General features: G+C 42.9%; 1 protein-coding gene across 5 annotated transcripts in view; it reads left to right on the top strand.

The window, feature by feature from the left end:
• Positions 1-23,756, top strand: part of lrfn1 (leucine rich repeat and fibronectin type III domain containing 1) — a 173,799-nt gene that overhangs the window by 58,053 nt on the left and 91,990 nt on the right. For 3 of the 5 annotated variants that reach the window (XM_072690826.1, XM_072690827.1, XM_072690825.1), the window contains one exon: positions 20,052-20,149. The exons of the other annotated variants lie outside the window; for them this stretch is intronic. The gene's annotated coding sequence lies outside the window, so the exon portion shown is untranslated. The remainder of the gene's footprint in view (positions 1-20,051; positions 20,150-23,756) is intronic. 5 annotated transcript variants of the gene reach the window in all.

Genomic DNA, 23,756 nt, shown 5'->3' with positions numbered 1-23,756 from the left:
GGTTCTGTTAATGTGGACTGGCAGCACAAGGTCAGGGGTTCTAATAAAGTGGTCAGTGAGTAGAGGTAGAAGATAGAGAGTTGAATGCCAGTGAGTGGAAGTAGAAGGTAAGGAGGTTTAGTAAGGTGGCCAGTGAGAGGAAGCAGAAGGTAGTGGGTTCTAAGAACAGTGGCCACTTACTGGTAGCACAAGGTCTAAGGTTCTAATAAGGGGGTCAGTGAGCAGTAGCAAAAGGTGGTAGGTTCTAATGGAGCATACCTTTTGCTCTGCCACCAGTCTGTGGAAGCACATGGTCAGGGGTTCTAATAAAATGGCCAGAGATAGAAATAATGGGTTCTGTTAATGTGGACTGGCAGCACAAGGTCAGGGGTTCTAATAAAGTGGTCAGTGAGTAGAGGTAGAAGATAGAGAGTTGAATGCCAGTGAGTGGAAGTAGAAGGTAGTGCGTTCTAAGAAAAGGGACCAGTAAGTGGAAGCAGAAGGTAGTGGGTTCAGAACAGTGGCCACTTACTGGTAGCACAAGGTCTAAGGTTCTAATAAGGGGGTCAGTGAGCAGAAGCAATAGGTGGTAGGTTCTAATTGAGCATACCTTTTGCTCTGCCACCAGTCTGTGGAAGCACATGGTCAGGGGTTCTAATAATGGGGTCAGTAAGAGGAAGCAGAAGGTAGTGGGTTCTAAGCAAAGTGGCTAGTATGTGGAAGCACAAGGTAGTGAGTTCTAATAGAGCATATAACTTGCTCTGCCACCAGTTTAGGTCAAACCTAATGTTTACATATCAGCAACAACAAGGTGTTCATTGCCCGTTACCGTTAACTGTTTATTCCCTGTCCAAATATCTGACCTGCCCTGGAGTTCAGGCAGGGACGAGCCATATCCCCAAATTCCCTCCCAGCGCAGCCTGTCGACATCACTGAAAGAGAATCATTTCATGACTCACCTTTCCTTCACCTTCCTCACCGTGAACACTTGAATCCGAACTGGAATGCCATCCGGTTGACAGGAAGGGCAAAAGGGAAGTGGTAAGGTAACAAGAGAGCAAAAGAGAGAAAGAGAGAGAGAGAGAGAGAGCAAGCCACTGCTGTCACGACTAGCTTTAAGCTTGTTAGCTATTGAGAGCTGCCGCATGATTATTAAAGAGAGGCAGAGATAGAAAAGACGGAGAGAGAGTGAATATTCAAAAGGAGCTCATTGGCACTGGAGTATCTGACTCCATCCGTGTGAGACAATGATGGAGGGGAAGAGAGCCTGGAGGCTTAGGGGACGTAATCCCCTCGATCGCAGCCAGAAATGTCAATGCGAACAAGAAGCAGAGGATTGGGCCGGGTTTACAGTTAAGTACTGCCGTGACCAAGCAGGTTGTGTAAAAAACCACACAGAGGAAAGATGAGTAAGAGTTTCTACAACAACCATTTATGCCACCGAATTACTTCTGACCTGCTGAGGCATAGACCCTGCCAGGCTGCCGAAGTTACCCTGTGGGATCTGGTACCAAGACGTTAGCAGCAGATCCTTTAACTCCTAAGTTGCGAGGTGGAACCACCACGGATCAGGCTAACTGTTGCAGCGTAGGGGTGTACCTGGTTCAGAACGACGTTAAGCTTGTGTTGAATGAATGTCCACATAACTACGCAGACCCAGGTTTTCCCAGTAGACCATTACCCAGAGCATCACACTCCCTCCACCGGCTTGTCCTTGTCCCACAGTGCAGCTTAGGGTGTTTTCATACTAGCGTTTTTTTCCACAAGCTTTTGCTCGGAGAGTTTGGTAGGTTTGGTCAAGTGTGAAACCTGTTTTTGAGCCCGGGAGTCGTCCAGGGAAATGATCTCTGGACCTCCTGAAATCGGTGTAGTCTGGGGTTCGCTTCCAATGGAGTCTCGGCCCTTGAGCAAGGCCTTTTACCCTCTCTGCTCCCCGGGCACTGGAGTTGGCTGCCCATCGCTCTGGGTGTGTGTATGTACTCACTGCCCCTAACACATGTGTGTGTGTGTGTGAGTGTGTGTTCACTACCAGATGGGTTAAATGCGGAGGACACATTTCGCTGTACAGTGTACACTGTGACGCTTGCATGTCCATTGATTGCGCTTGCATGTCCATTGATTGCAGAGGTCAGCATGGACACCCTAGCCAGTCCACAGCTGGAAAGACCCTTCTGTCGGATTGGCCTAGATGGGATGGCCTTCGGCACCCTTGCGCATCGATGACCCTGGACCCTCCTCCCTGGACCACTGTTGGCAGTTGATTACCACTGCTTACCTAGAGTACCCAGTACTCCTACCCAGTCGTCTGGCCTTAGGTAGTTGACCTTTCTCAAAGTCGACCGGGTTTCCATGTTGCACATTTGTCCCGCACCCAAGGTTAGGGCTACCGTCTGACAGATCTCCCAGACCTTCACATGCCCTTTGTCATAATGTTTTGGCTCATCGACTTTCAGAAATAACGCCAGTCCAGAAACCCCCCGGAACACAACAGGAATGCTCATTTCTTTGGAGCCATCAAATGCTTTTCTGGTTGATACAGTGTCCCACAGAGCTGCACAGTGACCCAGTTGCAGTCTATCACTTAATAAACCGCCGATAATGTTTTTTTTTATTATTCATAATTTTTTTCAGAGGAGACATAATTGCTCAGAAAACAGTTTGACACAAACACCCCACCCGCATCCCATCGTGGTGCTAATCCGCCGCTTTAACGGACAGAAAATTCATTTGAGCGATAATTGCTGTCCGTTCCGCCGCCGTCAAAACATGTAATTGTGTACTGGCTAGAATTATGATTAATTAACTGAATGCAGTTATAAGACTATGGGCTTTTATTTGTATGTTTGTTTATTTAATAATTAAATTATTTATTTATTTCTGTATTTAAGGGGTATGGTCATGATTTAACATCTGTGAGGTTATTCTGGCCTCTGCATGGACATAGAGTTATGATGCTAACATGTCTACAGTGCTAATTGGTGTATGTCGCTATTTGGTCTATGGCACAGAGGGTACTAGGACTTCTGCTAACCGGTCTAAGGGTCTAAAGAGTTATTGCACTGATAGTCCTGTGAGGCTTACGGGTCTATAGTCTCTAACCATAGTCTCTAGGTGACAATCAATGACACTATCAGGTCTATAGCTCAAATGGGTCTATGGGGTTAACAAGATTTATGGGTTTTTGGCTCTTTACTGTAATGTGATGCTAAAGGATACTTTGCTAACTGGTCTATGGCCCTATACTGAGATGTGATGCAGAAGGTCATTGGGACTGACAGGTCTATGGACCCAGCAGGTCTATGGCACTATCCAGGCCAATAGGCAAAAAAATGGTCCAGTAGTTCTGAAGTGACCATCTGATACAAGAAAACATCTGGCTTGGGCTAGTGGCTAGTTCCTAGCCAGCGCCCTGTGATCAGTAACACTAGCAGGTTTATAGATCAAATGGGTTGTGATGCTAATAGGCCAGTGTAGACCAGTGATGGGTGTAAACTGGTCTATGGGGATAACAGACCTATGATGCTCCAGCAGGTATATGGCTCTAGTAGGTCTATGGCTCCAGCAGTTCCATGGCTCTAATCAGTCTAATATGGCTACAGTAGGTTGTAGCTTCCACACGTCTTCAGAATGCAGGGATTTCAGTCACGTAGCCTTCAAAACTATTGGAGCTGTGCAGATCTGAGGGAGGACGCGTAAAACATACAGTAGTTTTAATGCCATCATATCCAGCCCAACCTAGCAGGAGCATTCCCTAACGAGAGCACAGTACTCCCTGGTGCCTTATTGGAGATATGAGAAGTTCAAGATCAAAAGATACAGAGGAAGGAAAAAAAAAGACACGCCAGAGGATCTTTCTTTCAGAAATGCAATTTTGAAAGTCCACCCAGATATTGCTGAGCACTCCGAGCGCTGGGGATAACTATTGACTGCGGCTGCAGAGCTAACTTTGTTGGCCTGCTGGCATTGGTTTAGCCCTGGGGCTTTAGTGCTTGTAATGGTGGGAGCGAGTTGATTAGCCCCTTCGCTCCGAATGTGCTGAGAGCCTGTTAGCCTCCTCCCGCTTTCCTGGTCAGTTCTCCAGTTCTGCTCATTTCCTTTCGTGTGATGTTGCTTAAACGATCCATGTCATATTCATGATGGCACATTCCTCTCAGCACGGGAAGCCTTGTGATTTGGCGCAGTAAGCTGTGGTCATTCACAGGTCAGTAACTGGTCTATGTGCTCACGCACCATACAGCAAGTGGTTGCTATGGTGTAGCTAACTGGTTGCTAGGTGGTTGCTATGGTGTTTGATGGTTGATGATGTGTTGCTGCATGGTTTGTTAAGTGGTTGCTCAGTACATGGTAAAGTGTTAGGTGTTCACAGGTGGTTGCTTTGTCTATGGCTCCAGCATGTCTCTGTCTCAAACAGGTCTATGTCTCAAACAGGTCTTTGGCTCCAGCAGGTCTTTGGCTCCAGCAGGTCTTTGGCTCCAGCAGGTCTATGGTTCAAACAGGTCTATGGCTTCAGAAGGTCTATGGTTCAAATAGGTATATGGCTCCAGCAGGTCTATGGCTCAAGCAGGTCTATGGCTCAAACAGGTCTATGGCTATAGAAGGTCTATGGTTCAAACAGGTCTATGGCTCCAGCATGTCTATGGTTCAAACAGGTCTATGGCTCCAGCATGTCTATGGCTCCAGCATGTCTATGGCTCCAGCAGGTCTATGGCTTCAGAAGGTCTATGGCTTCAGAAGGTCTATGGCTCAAGCAGGTCTATGGCTCAAGCAGGTCTATGGCTCAAACAGGTCTATGGCTCCAGCAGGTCTTTGGCTCCAGCAGGTCTTTGGCTCCAGCAGGTCTATGGCTTCAGCAGGTCTATGGCTCAAACAGGTCTATGGCTTCAGAAGGTCTATGGTTCAAATAGGTATATGGCTCCAGCAGGTCTATGGCTCCAGCAGGTCTATGGCTCCAACAGGTCTATGGCTCAAACAGGTCTATGGTTCAAACAGGTCTATGGTTTAAACAGGTCTATGTCTCAAACAGATCTTTGGCTCCAGCAGGTTTTTGGCTCCAGCAGGTCTATGGCTTCAGAAGGTCTTTGGCTTCAGAAGGTCTATGGTTCAAATAGGTATATGGCTCCAGCAGGTCTATGGCTCAAACAGGTCTATGGCTCAAACAGGTCTATGGCTATAGAAGGTCTATGGCTCCAGCAGGTCTATGGCTCAAACAGGCCTATGGCTCCAGCAGGTCTATGGCTCAAACAGGCCTTTGTCACCAATAGGCCTGTGCCTCAATTCCATGTAAAGAAGGTCCAGTATTTCTGAAGTGACCACCTCATACGAGAAAACATCTGGCTTGCGCAACTGTCCGGTTCCTCGTCAGCGCCCTGTCGGCGAGCGCTAATCTCAGAGGCCATGGTAGTTGGAATCTCAGCAGTTCTGGGATCAGATGGAAGGCCAGCTGTTCGACGGTGAAAGCAGATGGAGGAGGCAGCTGGCGCTGGTCTGAGATCAGTCGTCGAGGCAGGGGAGCGAGAGTTCATACGAACGCTAACGCTCGGATCCGTTGCTGTTGTTGTTCCGAGGCTCAGGCTCCTCTTTCTCCACCCTAATAGTGTCCGTGTGGTGGGATGTTACATGGATGCACGCTTAAAATAAACCCACATCAAAGCTCTGAATAATTTAATCTCAGTACACTGTCTCAGTCTCTCTCTCTCTGTTGTCCTGTCTTGGTCTCTCTACCTCTAATTTTAATTTCAAGCAGCTTCCTTGGCCTGAATAGCAATTAGCAACGGTCGCCAAATTGCCGAAAGACTTGCTTAATATTAAGAGTGGAAATATGACTTAAATAAATCTGTGAAAAAATATTATTAACAAATACTTGAAATTATGTAGAGCTAGGAAGTGAGAGAGAGAGAGATTACAACAGTGGACAGTAGAATAGTGCTAGCTGGTTGCTATGGTGTTGCTGCATGGTTAATAAGTGTTAGATGTTTGACTGAAACATCACATTTTAGCAAATAACGAAGGAAACGTCACACTTTTAGCCACTTTAGCAATATTTAGCCACAGTTTATCCAATAAATGGGAAAACACATCACATTTTAGCCACTTTAGCTAACTTTTAGCCACAGTTTAGCCAATGCTGACTGAAACATCACATTTTAGCAAATAACAAAGGAAACGTCACACTTGTAGCCACTTTAGCCATTATTTAGCCACAGTTTAGCCAATGCTGAATGAAATGTCACATTTTAGCCAATAATGAAGGAAACACATAATGGTTTAGGCAGTTTGGCCAATATTTAGCCACAGTTTAGCCAATGCTGAATGAAACATCACATTTTAGCAACTAATGAGGGAAACATTTCACATTTTTAGCCACTTTAGCCACATTTTAGCCACAGTTTAGCCAATACTAAATGAAATGTCACATTTTAGCAAATAACAAAGGAAACACATAATGTTTTAGCCACTTTGGCCAATATTTCGCCACAGTTTATCCAATAAATGGGAAAACACATCACATTTTAGCCACTTTAGCCAACTTTTAGCCACAGTTTAGCCAATGCTGACTGATAGATCACATTTTAGCAAATAGCGAAGGAAACATGTCACACTTTTAGCCACTTTCAGTCAGTATTGGCTAAACTGTGGCTAAATAATGGCTAAAGTGGCTAAAAGTGTGACATGTTTCCTTCGTTATTTGCTAAAATGTGATGTTTCATTCAGCATCGGCTAAACTGTGGCTAAATAATGGCTAAACATCACATTTTAGCAAATAACGAAGGAAACATGTCACACTTTTAGCCACTTTAGCCATTATTTAGCCACAGTTTAGCCAATACTGACTGAAACATCACATTTTAGCAAATAACGAAGGAAACATGTCACACTTTTAGCCACTTTAGTCATTATTTAGCCACATTTTAGCCAACACTGACTGAAACATCCCATTTTAGCAAATAACGAAGGAAACATTTCACATTTTTAGCCACTTTAGCCATTATTTAGCCACATTTTAGCCAATACTAAATGAAATGTCACATTTTAGCAAATAACAAAGGAAACACATAATGTTTTAGCCACTTTGGCCAATATTTCGCCACAGTTTATCCAATAAATGGGAAAACACATCACATTTTAGCCACTTTAGCCAATGCTGACTGATACATCACATTTTAGCAAATATCAAAGGAAACATGTCACACTTTTAGCCACTTTAGTCATTATTTAGACACATTTTAGCCAACACTGACTGAAACATCACATTTTAGCAAATAACGAAGGAATATTTCATATTTTTAGCCACTTTAGCAATATTTAGCCACAGTTTAGCCAATACTGACTGAAACATCACATTTTAGCAAATAACGAAGGAAACACATAATGGTTTAGGCAGTTTGGCCAATATTTAGCCACAGTTTAGCCAATAACTGGAGTGTATTTTGAGCACAGAGTTTAAATGAACACACAAAGCTTAAACGAACACATGGGGTCTGAATGAGCAGGCTAGCTCATTTTTTTACCCTGTTAACATTATTAAAACGACATGTGGCGTAATTGATTCGAATGTTACAGTGAGAAATGTGTTTTGTTGGCAGTATAAAGAAACGGCAATCTGCACTGTTCCTATTGTCGCAGCACATGATTGCAGACGAGTGTTATACACAGGCCGGGTGGAAGTGTTTCTTTTACTCCCCTTGCGGAAAGCGTGCTGGAAGGATTTAGGCCGAATTAAGCAGGGTTTGCATGCTTCCGCTTCCTTAATGAGATTTAAACACAGATTAACACGTATCTCAGGCAGTCCCATAATATTCGCCACAGGCCTCATAAAATATCATCAAAACTTGTGTTCTGGAACGCTATACAAGGTACAATAAAGCTGTGAATGCCCCCCCCCCCCCCAACACACACACACGCCACCTATTGCCTGGTGCCCTAAGAAGATGAAAAATATTTTAGGCTGTGGGGAATTAAACGCAGCCTATAAAAAAAAGACTGCAGTGCCTCGGGGCTGTAAACACCAGCAACAAGGCCCAAACAATGGTGCCGGAACAAAGCGAAGAGGGATGGAGCCGGGGTATCCGCGGAGAGGAAGAGGACACGGAGTGTGTGTGTGTGTGTGTGTGTGTAAGAGACAGGGGACAATGGGAGGGACGACAAATATGTGGAATTGTTGTATACGTACAATGCTGACAGTGCTATAAAGCCAGTGTTGATTGCTATGCTGTGTATTGTACTATATAATTATACTTCACTGGTGTGTCCAAATACTTTTGTCCTTAAAGTGTTGTGTAAAAGTGCAGTTGTAAAGTCCTACAATTGTGTGATTTCTGCAGCATGACAGTGGTATAGCATTATAACTGGCTAAATACCTCAGTATTACAGTAGTACAGCATTATCACTGGCTTAATACCGCAGTATTACAGTAGTACATCATTATAACTGGCTTAATACCGCAGTATTACAGTAGTACAGCATTATAACTGGCTAAATACCGCAGTATTACAGAAGTACATCATTATAACTGGCTTAATACCGCAGTATTACAGTAGTACAGCATTATAACTGGCTTAATACCGCAGTATTACAGTAGTACATCATTATAACTGGCTTAATACCGCAGTATTACAGTAGTACAGCATTATAACTGGCTAAATACCGCAGTATTACAGAAGTACATCATTATAACTGGCTTAATACCGCAGTATTACAGTAGTACAGCATTATAACTGGCTAAATACCGCAGTATTACAGAAGTACATAATTATAACTGGCTTAATACCACAGTATTACAGTAGTACAGCATTATAACTGGCTAAATACCACAGTATTACAGAAGTACATCATTACAACTGGCTTAATACCGCAGTATTACAGTAGTACAGCATTATAACTGGCTAAATACCACAGTATTACAGAAGTACATCATTACAACTGGCTTAATACCGCAGTATTACAGAAGTACATCATTATAACTGGCTTAATACCTCAGTATTACAGAAGTACATCATTATAACTGGCTTAATACCGCAGTATTACAGTAGTACAGCATTATAACTGGCTTAATACCGCAGTATTACAGAAGTACAGCATTATAACTGGCTTAATACCGCAGTATTACAGTAGTACAGCATTAGAACTGGCTAAATACCACAGTATTACAGAAGTACATCATTACAACTGGCTTAATACCGCAGTATTACAGTAGTACAGCATTAGAACTGGCTAAATACCTCAGTATTACAGAAGTACATCATTATAACTGGCTTAATACCTCAGTATTACAGAAGTACATCATTATAACTGGCTTAATACCGCAGTATTACAGTAGTACAGCATTATAACTGGCTTAATACCACAGTATTACAGAAGTACATCATTATAACTGGCTTAATACCGCAGTATTACAGAAGTACATCATTATAACTGGCTTAATACCTCAGTATTACAGAAGTACATCATTATAACTGGCTTAATACCACAGTATTACAGTAGTACAGCATTATAACTGGCTTAATACCGCAGTATTACAGAAGTACATCATTATAACTGGCTTAATACCTCAGTATTACAGTAGTATAGTATTATAGCTGGCCAAATACTGCAGTATTACAGTAGTACAGCATTATAACCTTTGGTGCTTCTATCGGCTCTAAAAGCAAGGCTATATATACATTATATATATATTTCACTGTGGTGGACATCACACCATTCACACACACAGACGTGCAGACACGCCAACACACTCCAATTCACCCGGCCATGACACCGGCATCATGGAGACAGTTATGGATTAGCCTACCTGTTTGCCTGCGAGCGAATGCTGCACGAGGAGACTCTTAAATGGGAGCTGACATCTTGGCAGCCAGGCAAGGGCTTGGGTGGCAGATCATTTGAGCCAGGAGTTTTACAGGCAGTGATCCGAGCTGTCAAGTCCATGCGTTGGTGGAAAAGTCAGAAAGACGACGTTAGCAGCAGCGCTAGTGGCTCTCTGCCATAACTAAATCAACGCATCAAAAAGGAAAGGTTCAGTAGACCTTAGTGAGCTTCCAAGGCTTCATAAGATAATGATGGTCAGGAAGACACACAGTACAGAGGAAACTGAATAAGAAGGTCCCAGTTAGAGTCCTCAGACCAGGCCACCTTCTTCCATTGCTCCTAGGTTCAGCCCAGATGCCAATTGTAGGCATTTCTGACAGCTCACAGTGAGAGCTAGCCAGGCTAAATTACAGGCTCCAAACATGGTGGAGGTAGTTTCATCAACAGCTCACTGTCAGAATTAGCCAGGCTAAAGTACAGCTTCCAAACATGGTGGAGGTAGTTTCACCAACAATTTGCAGTGAGAGCTAGCTAGGCTAAAGTACAGCCTCCAAACATGGTGGAGGTAGTTTCATCAACAGCTCACTGTCAGAATTAGCCAGGCTAAAATACAGCTTCCAAACATGGTGGAGGTAGTTTTATCATCAACAACTCGCAGTGAGAGCTAGGAAGGCTAAATTAAAGCCTCCAAACATGGTGGAGGTAGTTTCATCATCAACAACTCACAGTAAGAGCTAGCCTGGCTAAACTACAGCTTCCAAACATGGTGGAGGTTGAGTTTCACTCACTCAATCAATGGATATCAAATGTTTTTTTTAGTTACTTTGTCACTGGCCATATTTATTTGGACGCCAATCTAAAAAGCTTGTCTGCTTCAATCAACAAAGGATTGATTGGATGGATTTTTTTTAGAATTTTCTCAGCCATCAGTGCATCCATCTGTTACTGTTAACCCCACCTGTGGGGTAGGTTGTCGCAGTCGCCTTGTGCCTGCTTTGCATTTTGCTGAGTTGCCTAGAAACTGTATGAGCTGCCAAGAAAGTCCATGCGTTTACTTGTAGCAGATCTGTGGAGGCTGTTTGTGCGGAGTCATTTTGCTCAAGTACTTTTACAGTTAATTAGCGAGATGGGTTAGGTTGTGCCCTGCTTCTCCCGACGGCAAAACAGCAGTAATAACCCCAGCAGTGCAAGGGTTAAGCATGCGTTCCTACACTGCGCGATTTAATCAGAATTAATTGCTAATTCTTTTTGAAATGGAGAAACTACTCCGTTGCCATGGGCGTCCAGACGTCAACCAGAGTGTCAAACCCCCCATCCCCCCCTCCAACCCATCTGCCCTGCCCGCTGGTGCATGCTGGGTAAACCATATGTCACACTCTGATCTATCTGTGGTCTCTACAGTCAGCGACACTCGCGCTGTCGCACTCGCGCAAACGGCCCCACACTCTCAGTGTGATCTTGACTGGGAGAGATCTAATTATTTCAGCTCCGAGGCCGGCGAACTAAGCCAACCGCACCAGCCATGCGGAGAGAATGAGCAAGGACAAAAAAAAGGAAACACCACAGTCAAGCGCACCATCTCCCCGTTTTTCCGTAGAACGCTATCCCAGCGTTTTAGCATTCATCCGATGCCGCTCCTCGGGGACGGAGCGCGCCTGGCGCCTCGGCTCAGATGCTTGTTTTTGTTCTATTTCAAGTGATCAACAAGCATCCGAAACCAAAATTGCTTTAAATGAAAATTAAAATTTCACAGTTGATTTGTTGCGGGCCAGGGAATGCTGGCGAGGGAGGCGTGCTCGGAATGCTAATCGGCTGACGTCTTAAAAGGTTATCATCGATGTTGTTTATTGTCATTCTTGCTAAATTTGTATCCGCAGTGCTGTCGTACCTCTGTGGAGCCTGCCATTAGGTGGCTACCGTAAGACCAGACTTGCTGTGGCTAGGAGCGTTTAGAACCGTAGGCGCCAACTACAGGGGGTAGGCTTCGCCCCCTGCGGAACCTGAATTGCAAGGGCGGTAAATCACCCAATGCTAACAACCCAGAAGGGGGCCCATGTTCAACCCCTCCTTGTTCATCAGTAACCCTGGGGGCATCCATATGTGCGGTCAACATTGGACACCCATGGACAAAACTTTCTGGTTTCCAGTTGACCCCCCATACAGGCCCCATGTGGACATGTTCTCAGTGTGTTTGCTCACCAATTTAGATCGCCAACCCGTAATCCCCCCATTACACGCAACACCCCCAACACTAGTGAGGGCGAGACCAACACACGCCCCCTCCGACACGTGCGCATCCAGCCACACCTCTTTTTCGAACTGCCGCCGATGAAACGTCACCAGGCAACAACCAACGCTCCTGGAGGGAATCTCCGAATACCTGGCTCTGATGCACTGGCTACCCGGCGCCAGTGACGGCCAGCACCGAAGTAGAGTAGCATGGAGGGGATAGCGCTATCTATCCACCCTAGAGAGAGCAAGTCCAATTGCGCTCTCTCTGAGGGCCCCGGCAGTTTGATCGGGATACGAACCAGCGATCCTCTGATCACAGTGACAACGCCTCTGGACGTCTGCTGGACCACCCGGGGCCCCTGCACTGGCCACTTTATTAGAAACACCACTATCACTTCTGTCCACTTCAAAAGCTCCATCAACTCTGTAGTTGCAGTTAGAGATCAGACCAGGTAGAGTCCAGGTAGACGGCCTCCCTCTACCCCATCGTAGCTTTCGATGGTGGCATAGCAGTGGGCATGGTCACTGTGGTGCACTCCTTAGTGTCACTGCTAGGTTGAGAGTGGGTCCATCACCCACCCAGTGGCTACTGCTCAGGGACAGCTGTAAATTTGGACTCGTGTCTGTAGCGCTGATGAACGATGGGCTGGGAACAAGCAGCGCAGCCTGTCGGGACCGTCAGATGGCCGTTTGTTGCATCAACCGAGAGTGCGAACCCGAACTTGGCGCAAGACTGGCTCTCGATGTGCCTTTCTGCCAGAAATGTATCCGGAGGGCTGGGATTATATCGGGTGCGTGGGCTTGCTTTGCTTCATCTGCAGCACAGAGCAAGGCAAGCAATGAGCTTGCTTTGTATTCGAGACGATGTCTGACGCAAGGCTTACAACAAGGCGATTTGGACGGGACGTTGTGACCGTGATAAAAAAAGGACACGAAACATGATGCCTGGAAGAAGATTCTTTGGTTTGGTCTTGACTGCGACCAAATGCTAAGCTCTGTGTGTGTAGTCTCTGTAGCGTTGGCTCTGCTATCAGACGGCTCTAGGGCTGCTCATTCCCGACATTTTTAAGGATCTGGCGTACGTGCCCTAAAGTGCTAAAGCTGCTGTAACATCAGACATCTGCCCCTCCTGCGAAATGGGCCTGATCTTGATTGGCCTGGAAGACGACCAAATACACACTTTCTGTAACTGGATTAAGATCCAGATCCATTAAGACTGGGTAAGATCACAGTTAGGGTCAGGGTGAGGGTGAGGGTTTGGGTCAGGAATAGGGCCACATTTAGGAATAGGTTTGAGATGGAGGTTAGGTTTAGGGTTACAATTAGGGCCAGGGTTTAAGTCAGGTTTTGGGTTGAGGTTACGGTTAGGGTCAAGATTAGCGCCAGGGTTTGAGTTAGGTTTTGAGTGGAGGTTAAGGTTAGGGTCAGGATTAAGGCCAGGGTGAGGGTTAGGAGTAAGTTTTGGATTTAAGTTAAAAAGGTGATTAGAGTTTACACATGATTAGAGTTTAAGTTTGCTAGAATTTGCTAGAGTTTAAGTTTGGGATTAAGGTTAAGGTAAGGTTCAGGGTTATGGCTTTAACTGTTGTGGCAGAGTTATCTGCTAAAATCCCAAGGCCGGATCGGATTTGCGATCGCTGCAGTCTGTTTCTTTGGCTTGGGTTAGTCTACCAGTCTCATCTGGTGTTGGGTTTTGTTTTGGTGCCGCCGCCGCCACTGCAGCACTAGGCTCTGTGATTATTACAGCGCAGTGTTTGCACTGTAGTCTTGGCTCTGCTATTCAATGGCTGCAGGGCCGCTTTTGGAAGCGCTTATGTCCGCCATGGCACTGTGCCCTGCCTGGGCAACTCCTCCCTATTACTCCTGAAGGAAGCAAACAGACTCCGCCGCCATCTTGACAAGCCGTTTAGGCTGGCTAATGCAATTATGAGTCACCTAGAGGTGGAGCCAGAAACCGGAGAGGCGCAGTCGATCTGCCGCCGGGGGAAGGCAGGCAGGCAGGCTCTGGGAACTGTGGGCTATATTGTTCTCAGAACCTGAGCCTGCAGCCATGGTGGGAGGGGGGGGGGGGGTCTCGTTTTCCTCATTTGGATGTGTTAAAACCCCATATTTTTCACTATTACAACTTCAATTTCTTCCAATCTTTCTGCAATAGATTAAACCCATTAGTTGCTGGAAGGACAACCAATGACTGCTAGGTTGCTTGAGAAGACCGTCCACTTTTGGAGGCTGGAAAACACAGTATTTTCATGAAACCAGAGCCACTTTATTATCCTAGAGAGGGTAAAATAGCTTACAGCCTTTTTTGCACAGGCAATTAAATATGATTTAGGCTTGGCAAGCAACCCACTAAGCTGGCATTCATAATCTAGAAACCAAAAATATGGTTTCAATTACACGTCACCCTTGAAAGAAAGGCTTATAAATAAATGTATGAGTACAAACAGAAAAATAAGAAAAGCAAACTCTTCCCACTCAGATTTGCTCTTCTGAAATCGATACCCTTATTTATTTCATGGCAGACTTTATTGCCAGTAGGTTCGCTTTCACTGGATCTCCTGGATTGTTCCTCTCAGGGTTTTCTGCCTCTGCACTCATTTGGGGTCTTCAGTCAACAGCCACATTATTGGAAAAGCCCTCCCTTGGAGCTCCACCTTGCTGGCATACAGAGACGATAGCCCATCAGAGCTGCTCTTGGCTGGATACATTTGGACTGTGGACTACCATTCATGAACACTACCATGTTAATGTCGCTGCTGTAGTCAGGATGGTCCACCACCCAAATAAGATTTAGAGTCAACACTTGTTTTCTGGTGCTCCTTTTTCCGTTGATGGAGGACATAGATAGGTACCGGTAATGTGCATTTATAGTCACAGTCTCACCCATCACAAATCATAGTCCCACCCATTCATGAACACAGTCTCACCCATCACAAACCACAGCCCCGCCCACCACAAATCACAGTTCCCACCTTCACAAACTACAGCCTCGCTCATCAAAAAATACAGTCCTCCCATCAAAATCCAAAACCCCACCCATAACAAACCAGTCCTGCCCATCAGAAACCACAGCCCCACCCATCACCCATCAGAAACAACAGTCCATCCTTTACAAACCACAGTCCCGCCCATCAAAAACCACAATCCCACCTACTACAAACAACAGTCCCACCCACCATAAACCAGTCCCACCCATCACAAAACACTGCCCCACAAACCACAGTCCGGCCCATCACAAACAACGAAACTGCTCATCACCTTTTACAAACCACAGCCCCACCCATCACAAACCAGTCCCGACCATCACAAACCACAGCCTGCATATCACAAGCCAGCCCCACCCATCACTAACCTGTCCCGCCCCTTACAAACCACAGCCCCACCAATCACAAACCACAAACTCGCCCGTTACCCTTTACAAACTACAGTCCCGCACATCAAAAAACACAATCCCACCCATCACAAGCAACAGTTCCACCCACCATAAACCAGTCCCACCTATCACAAACCAAAACCCCACCCATTACAAACCACTGCCTCACAAACCAAAGTCCCACCCATAACAAAACACAGCCCCGCCCATCACAAACCACAGCCCCACCCATCACAAACCACAGTCCGCATATTACAAACCATTCCCACCCATCCCCAACCACAGCCCCGCCCATCACAAACCACAGCCCCGCCCATCACAAACCACAGTCAGCATATTACAAAGCACGGCCCCACCCATCTCACAGCCTCCAGCGCTCACTCACACGCTAAATTAGCCTCCATAATCAGACACGGACAGATTCCAAGTCCAACTTCTGCCAGAAAACAAAAGCTTAAAAACCAAACAGCCAAAAAAGCCTTGCTGCCATGGGGTTTGTTTCCGTTGCTATGGTTTCACCACTGTTAATCACTGTACAGTCCGGACGTCCAGTCACGCAGAGTTTTCTCTACCTTTTTTTTTTGTCGGTATCTCACTTTGATCATGAAGTCAACTCCACACTGAAGGATCATCGAGCCCCACTGCACTTGTTAGAGCCAGATGCTCTGCTCTGTGCTTTAGGAAGCCCTCTCATGTTAACATGCTGTAGATGTGTAGATTACTGCCTGGGGAGCTTAGCGCTGTGGATTTCTCATGTTGACTATGAAAAGACGTGGTAAACATTGAAATTACACGCCTGTGCAATTTCACAATGTTTAAAGCGGCGGAAAAGCTGAGCACATCACCATAATCCAGGAGAAAGCTTAGTCTTTTGTCCGATGAAGAATTTACATTATGAGGAGTAGTTAACGAAGCCCAAGGCCTGGATGTTTGATTGACATGACTCTGAATCCAGAGCGGTTAGAATGTAACCCCTAATAAATAGGAATCAATTGAAGTTCATCAGTACATACTAATTATTTGGAATCTATGTATTATTAAAAAAATAAGAATTATTCAGTACCTGCTAATTATGTCATAAGTATTAAATATTCAGTATCTACTAATTATTCTTTATCTAGTTATTTCATACATACTAATTACTGAGGGACTTCTATTAGGAACTATTAGGTAATTACTACCTACTGATATTGATTCATTACTTTCAAAAACTTTAGTATTCTGTTTATCAACAATTATTCAGGATCTACTAATTATTCAGTAATCACTATTTATTCAGTAGCTACAAAATAATTTAGTATCTGTTAATTATTCAATATCTGCTAATCATTTCATACCTACAAATTACTCACTAGCTACTAATTATTTAGTAACATCATATAATTCAGTAACTATTATTATTCAGTATTTACTAAGTATATAATAAATATTAGTTATCAGTACTTACTGATTATTAGGTATTTGATATATTATTGAATAATTGTTTAATATCTACTCATTCAGTATCTACTAGTTATTCAATGAGTACTGATTATTCAGTAACTATTCATTATTCAGTGCTAATTATTCAGTTTATACTAATTATTTAGTGATAACTATTCCGTGAAAATTATTCAGTATCTACTAATTATTCAATATCTACTAATTATTTAGTATTTACTAAGTATCTTATAAATATTAGTTAACCAGTACCTACTAATTATTCAGTAGTTTAATATTATTAAATATATAACTATTATTTGTTTAGTATCTACTAATTATTCAGTACCACTAGTTTTTCAATAAGTACTCATTATTCAGAAACTACTACTTATTCAGTGTCTACTAATTATTCAGTGCTAATTATTCAGTACCTACTAATTATTTAATAAGTATGAATTATTCAAAAACTGCTGCTTATTCAGTGTCTACTAATTATTCATTAAGTACTAATTATTCAAAAACACATTTTTTTGAGGTCACAGAGTTTACTCTAAAAAAATGAGAGAGAAAAAAGATACATGGGGCTCAGAGTGGCTCAGAGGGCTACCACTATGGCGTCAGGGGGTTCAAACCCCAGTCATGCCGCTTTGCCATCAGCAGCCGGAGCCGGAAAGAGCACAACTCTCTCCTCTCATTCAAGGATTCAAGAAGACTTTAATGTCATTCGCATCACATGTGGTACATGGGGTGGAACGCAATTGAGATCTCAAGGTGCCAGTAACACCAAAGACGATTCTGAAGAAATAATATAATAATAATAATAAAAACAAGTAGACCCTAAATAGTCCCTAGAGTCGCCACAATTTTACCATCTGGTATCAAACTCGGAAGACACGTAGGTTCACTGATGGGTTTGGATAGTGAAGAAAATGGCTAGAAAATCGGTACATTTCCAAACACACTCAATGTCTGAAAAATTCAGCTGTTGAGACGGATTTGTTAAATCCGGGAAGGACCGCATCCAGCAGGTTTCCATCCGTGCCGGAACGCTGGTGTTCATTAACACAGACAGCACTTAATTAACCACGTTGTTTGGCATTCTGTCCCAGCCGGTATGTCAGCATTCGCACAGGGGCCGCCAAGATTACACCCCAACCGCAACGGAGATGACGCGCCATCACGATGACGGGGGGGAAAAAAGAAAAGGATTCTAATTAAAGTGTCTGGCCACAGAACAGGCCTCTAAAGGTAGAAAAGGTCAAAAATCTGGAAAACAAAACACAATGTTTCTGTTGTTTGTGACCAGCTGGAGACAGGGGTCCTCCACGCACTCTCTGGCCTTCCTTCTCTGGGGCTAGGGCTATTGTGTTTCAGTACAAGAATTGTACTTGTACTTCATTTTCCATATTTCGGGCCCCTGTCTGGAGGCCCTATGACACCTTAAACCCTAGCCTCATTTTTGAGTTTTAATTTTAACACCTACTGTTCCATGCATGCTTCAATAACTATTACAAATGATTCAATAAGTAATACTTATTTACGACCTAATAATTTAGCACTTAGTAATTATTCTCTAAACACTAACCACTAATTACTCAGTATCTGCTAATTATTCTGTACCTACTACTAATTTAGCAGCTGGTAATTACTGACAAACCACTAATTATTCAAAATCTACTAATTATTCAATAAACATTAGTCATCAGTACCTAATTATTCTGTCTTTAAATCTCATTTAAAAACAATCTATTAATTATTAATCTGCTAATTATTTCTTACCTACCTAAAACTCAGTAAATGCTAATTATTCAGTACCTGCTAATTATGTAACATATATTAATTATTCAGTAACTACTACAGATTTGTCATTACCTACTAGTTATTTAAAAAGTACTACTTATTCAGTATCAATAAATAATACAAAATCTATTAATTATTCAATATCTGTTAATTATTTCATACATAGACATTACCTACTAATTACTCAGTACCTACTAATTATTCAGTATTTACTAATATTAGTTATCAATACTGATTATTCAGTGTTTGAATGTTGTTGAATAACTATTAATTGTTTAGTATTTTCTAATTATTCAGTACTTACTAGTTATTTAATGAGTTCTACTTATTCAGCATCTACAAATAATTCAGCATCTAATTACTTACTAACTACTAATTATTCAGTACCTACAAATTATTCAGTAACTAATATTAGATATTAGATGCTTAGTAAATACTGCCTAATTAGTAACCAGTGCCTACTGATTATTCAGTATTTGTGTATTGTTGAGTAACTACTAATTGTTTAGTATCTACTAATTATTTAGTACTTACTAGTTATTCAAGAAGTTCAAATTATTCAGTGTATACTAGTTATAGCACCTACTAATTATTTTCTTTACACTAATTATTCAAGAAGTACTAATTATTCAGTGTATATTAATTATTCAAGAACTAATTATTCAGTACTCACTAATTATTCAGTACCTACTAATTATTCCAAAAGAACTAATTATATAGTACCTACTAATTATTCAGTACCTACAAATTATTAAAAAATAACTCATTATTTAGTACCTACTAATTATTTAAGAATAACAAATTATTCATTACCTACTAATTATTCCAGAAGAACTAATTATATTGTACATACTAATTATTTAAGAAGAACTAATTATTCAGTATCTACCAATTATTCAAGAAGTAGTAATATTCAGTACTCACTAATTATTAAGTATCTACCAATTATTCAAGAAGTACTAAAATTCTGTATCTACTAATTATTCAAAAAGAACTAATTATTTAGTACCTACTAATTATTTAAGAAAAACTAATTATTCAGTACCTACTAATTATTGAAAAAACAACTCATTATTTAGTACCTACTAATTATTCAAGAGGAACTAATTATTCAGTACCTACTAATTATTTAGTACCTACTAATTATTTAAGAAGAACTAATTATTCAGTACCTACTAATTATTCAAGAAGTACTAATTATCCAGTACCTACTAATCTGGCTTTTGACTGTTAGTTTACCTGGCAGCTATTGTCTACTGTTAATAGTTTACTGCCATTGCTTTTTTTTTAACAATGAAACCCTAAGAAACTTTGCAACTCTACAGTAGTGTCAATGCAGTAAGGGTGAAACCCTCAGCGGTGGTGAACACCCAGTCTCTTATTGCTTGAACAGGAACAAAGACACAGTTATTCCAAATTGCAATCCTCTCTCTTTCCTCAGGTCTCCCAGTGGCCGAAAGTTTCCCCTCATCACTCCATCAGATCAGCAGCCCTGGAGAAGCAGATAGGAGGGATTTGGAAACTTCTCAGATCATTAAAGTAAGGTTACTCTCTTGCCTCTGGACCCAGACATACTATAGAGGCTGGTGGGGCCTTCTAGCAGAGTGGGCTCTTCTGGCTCCCAGAGCGTATCTGAGCTTCCTGTTTTTTTTTATCTGTCTGAATTAGAAGACCCCTGGCTTCTTGTGCACCTAATCAAACATCCTGTTGGCATTTTCTGTTGGCACTCAGTACGTACGTCGCGCTGAACTGCATTAAAGGTTTCCGTTACGCGCAAGCGGCGTCGCTAATGGCACGGACAACCACCTTGCTGACAGCGCCGCTATCTTTCATATAGCGGCGATGACAAAAACGCTAATAGGATGATAATGGAATAATTGTGGTGACGACACTGGGAAATCGGTTTATTGAATTCTGCGCAGGAAACGGAGCGGTAACTGGCAGCATAATGAAGCAGATAAGATCTTTAAAATGTAGCATGAACTCCATTAGTCTATCAGCGCGTCGTTTATTTCACAACAGCATCATAAATCAGATGATACAGTCCCGAAACACAAGAGAGATGAAACCACCGGAAGCCGCGCTTCATCGCTAGGCCGAGCCGATCCATGTCCCGAGACTTCAGGAGGACTTGACGCTAAGCTAATCAATGAGGCGCAGTTAACCGTCAATATCTTCTTGACAAGGGCTTGACCAGTACCTTTATCAGGGGTTTAAGCTTCTGGACTTGTATATGGATCAGGTTGCGGCTGTTTACATCAGTCAGAGCCTCCTTTTTCGCTTGGCCAGTGGAGATAAGGCTCCGGCGGAGATGCTAATCAAGACGGCCACTTCGGCAATTAAAACTCGCCGCGTCACTCCGCTAATCTCAGAGCGCGATCTCTGAGGGGGAGATGAGGAAATACGAATTAAGCCATCCGCACAAACCTCGTCCAGAGCATCCAGTTAACACAGTCGAGTCTGTATTGACCTCCAGTGACATTTAGATGTTCAGGAAACTGCTTTTAAATCCTTTGAGACGATCGTCAAATTATACCAATCTGGCAACCTCGGATCTGACCTGCTCTTTGGCAACCGCGGTCCTTCAGCCGCAAAGGATCCGAACAGTTTTCAGACAATTATCAAAGGCCTTCGGTCACTGGCATGGCATGGCCAGACTTCCGAGTGCTCGAGATGGTACTGTACTCGTACTCTTGCAAAGGCCGAAATGTCCAGTCAGCTGAATGAGCGCTCTGTGGGCGTAGTGCAGCCGAATTAAAAACGTCGGAAACAACCCTGCAATGAAAATAAGACAACCCACGCTCCACTCACAAATATGCAGGGTCTTGGCAACAGTTGCATGACTTTGGAGCCCCACTGATGACATTCGTCCTCAATAGAAAAGAAAACAAGTACTGTGACTGTAACTAATGATGGCCTGAGAACATGATAATTAGGTCATCGGCACAACAAAGACGGCGAGAGAAAGAGACACAATAATTAAGCGAGAGCGAAAAGTCGTAGCTGTGGCTTAGTGAGACGTAAAACATTATAATTCCATTTTTATAAATAACTTGCTAAATAACTCATGACCATGATGTAGTCGGGCGAGGGAGCAAGATAATAATGTTGTGATGATTACGTCATAACCATGACTAAATGAAGCATGGGATGGACGTCACGGGAATGACGTAGGAAGGTGTTAGAATGAGATACTTAGGTCATGGGAATTGCAATGAAGTCACAGGAATAATAATTAAGTCATGGGAATTAAGTCATAGGAATGACTTAGCAAGAGGTTGAGATAAGATAAGACATGGTAATGACGTCACAGGAACGACATGGCAAGATGTTAGAATGAGATAATTAGGTCATGGTAATGAAGTCATGGGAATGACATAGCAAGGTTTTGGAACAAGCAAATTAGGTCATGGGAATTGGAATGACGTCACAGGAATGACATAAGATGTTAGAACAAGATAATTAAGTCATGGGAATGATATAGCAAGGTGTTGGAACAAGATAATTAGGCCATGGGAGTTGGAATGAAGTCATGGGAATGACTTAGCAAGGGGTTGAGATAAGACATGGTAATGACGTCATGGGAATGACAGCAAGATGTTAGAACAAGACAATTATGTCATAATTGAAGTCATGGGAATGATGTAACGTGTTGAACAATAATTAAGTGGAATTTGGAATTCAATTCATTGGAATTTAGTCGCAGGAATGACTTAGCAAGGGGTTGGGACGAGATGATTATGTCATGGTAATAAAGTGACAAGAATGACATAAGATGTTAGAATGAGATAATGCAGTAAGATTAGCAAGATTTTGAAACAAGGTAATGATGTCATGGTAATGAAGTCATGGGAATGACATAGCAAGGTGTTGGAACAAGATAATGAAGTCACAAAAACCATTGATGAGGGGGCACGAATCATTCGGTTATGGACACATATTTAGCGCTGGTACAACTCTGGATATCTGCACATGGCTGGTAAATCTGGCTAGTGTACGTGCCGGTGGAGCCGGGCTGGCTCTGGGATTGCATGCGCATTTTGTTAGCCATTAGCAACAGCTGCTGAAGTGCTGTGCATTAATTGATTGAGGACTGTGCTTGTAGGCATTTTGGATGCATATATTCTCTTGCTAACACACAATCTCGCTCTCTCACACTCACACACACTTCCTCACAGGGCATAAACCGATTAAATCAGGCAAAATATAATTTGAGACATTGACCGTATCTCATTAGATAGCTTTGTTCTCTCGGCCGAACGCTGTTCGTGACCTAGAACGCGCTTCCGTTAGGCTGTTGGAAGGCCTCATTAAAGCACCAGAAGCTAACATGCCTTCACACCTTCCCAACTGGGGAGGCTGGGGTGAGACTAACGGAGGGTGGGGTGGGGGTGGGGAGACAAAAAGAGTATATTTAGCACTTATCAGGGTCATAGTTTTGCTTTTATGTCTTTATACTTATGCTTTAATGATAGCATTTTTTTTAAGCTAGCGAGATCAGCACCCAGAGAGCAAGGCTAGCACGCGATTAGCGCTCCCAGTGCATTGTTCCCTGAATATATCATCAAGCAGCCTTGTTTATCTACACAGTAAACTCAGGGGGAAATGGACTCCTATAGAATTCATTCGGACCCCCAAAATGGGCAGAGAGGAAACAAACTGTACGAGGCTCACAAGCAATGCTAATTGGCTTGTAAGCTAATGTGAAGAATTTCAGATGAAGACAAAACTAGCAATTCTAAAGAAGCCAATAACTGATATACAGGATATACCTGATTTAAGCGTAGGTGTTATCTGTGTATACATCCGGGGTAGGCCTCGAACATTAGCAAAGCAGCTAATATGCAAAGGCTAACTGGACACACAGCTCTGGTTACTCCACCTAACTGTACAGAGCTTCATTCCTACAGTAATATTTTGAGAAATGCCTTAAAAGTTTCCAAAACATGGCTTTTACAAACCCTAAAGGTGGTACAACACAGCTAGCATGATGCTAAATTGCTTCTAAACAGCTAATATTCCAGAATGTAACAAAAAGCTCGGGTTACTCCACCTAACAGTACCAGTCTTTGGACAAGCATTTATTTGACCTAACCAGCTAACAGACTAATCTAATAGGTTCGTTCCTTCAGCGATATTTTGAGAC

This window comes from Salminus brasiliensis, chromosome 11 (assembly GCF_030463535.1).
Source record: "Salminus brasiliensis chromosome 11, fSalBra1.hap2, whole genome shotgun sequence".
In the NCBI taxonomy this organism is placed as follows: domain Eukaryota; kingdom Metazoa; phylum Chordata; class Actinopteri; order Characiformes; family Bryconidae; genus Salminus; species Salminus brasiliensis.
Note: the sequence above shows the minus strand (reverse complement) of the source record. Positions and strands in the feature narration are given on the sequence as shown.